General features: G+C 51.3%; 1 non-coding gene across 1 annotated transcript; it reads left to right on the forward strand.

The window, feature by feature from the left end:
• The first annotated feature begins 461 nt into the window (after nucleotides 1-461).
• On the forward strand, nucleotides 462-536 carry Trnal-caa (transfer RNA leucine (anticodon CAA)). The gene has a single exon. It is a non-coding gene; the product is annotated as a tRNA-Leu (tRNA).
• The last annotated feature ends 323 nt before the right edge of the window (nucleotides 537-859 follow it).

Raw genomic sequence — 859 nt, forward strand, 5'->3', positions numbered from 1 at the left:
AGCACTCCTGAAAGAAAGGGTATTGCGGAGACATGGCTTAGCCACAGCCTGAGGGATGTTTCCAGAATGAGATTTTCACTCTGCAGCGGAGTGTGCGCTGATTTGAAACTTCCTGGCAGATTAAAACTGTATGCCGGCCCAAGACTCGAACTCGGGACCTTTGTCTTTCGCAGGCAAGTGCTCTACGAACTGAGCTACCCAAGCGAAAGGCAAAGTTCCCGAGTTCGAGTCTCGGTCCGGCACACAGTATTGATCTGCCAGGAACTTTCATATGAGCACACACTCCGCTTCAGAGTGAAAATCTCATTCTAGAAACATCCCCCAGGCTGTGGCTACGCCATGTCTCCGCAATATCCATTCTTTCAGGGGTGCTAGTTCTGCAAGGTTCGCTTCTGTAAAGTTTGGAAGGTAGGAGACGAGGTACTGGCAGAAGTAAAGCTGTGAGGACGGGGCGTGAGTCGTGCTCGGGTAGCTCAGTTGGTAGAGCACTTGCCCGCAAAAGGCAAAGGTCCCGAGTTCGAGTCTCGGTCCGGCATACAGTTTTAATCTGCCAGGAAGTTTCATATTAGCGCACACTCCGCTGCAGAGTAAAAATCTTATTCTGGAAACATCCCCAAGGCTGTGGCTAAGCCATGTCTCCACAGTATCCTTTCTTTCAGGAGTGCTAGTTCTGCAAGGTTCGGAGGAGAGCTTCTGTAAAGTTTGGAAGGTAGGAGACGAGGTACTGGCAGAAGTAAAGCTGTGAGGACGGGGCGAGAGTCGTGCTCGGGTAGCTCAGTTGGTAACTTGCCCGCGAAAGGCAAAGGCCCCGAGTTTGAGTCTCGGTCGGGCACACAGTTTTAATCTGCCAGGAAGTTTC

Source organism: Schistocerca serialis, chromosome 2, assembly GCF_023864345.2.
Source record: "Schistocerca serialis cubense isolate TAMUIC-IGC-003099 chromosome 2, iqSchSeri2.2, whole genome shotgun sequence".
Lineage (NCBI taxonomy): Eukaryota > Metazoa > Arthropoda > Insecta > Orthoptera > Acrididae > Schistocerca > Schistocerca serialis.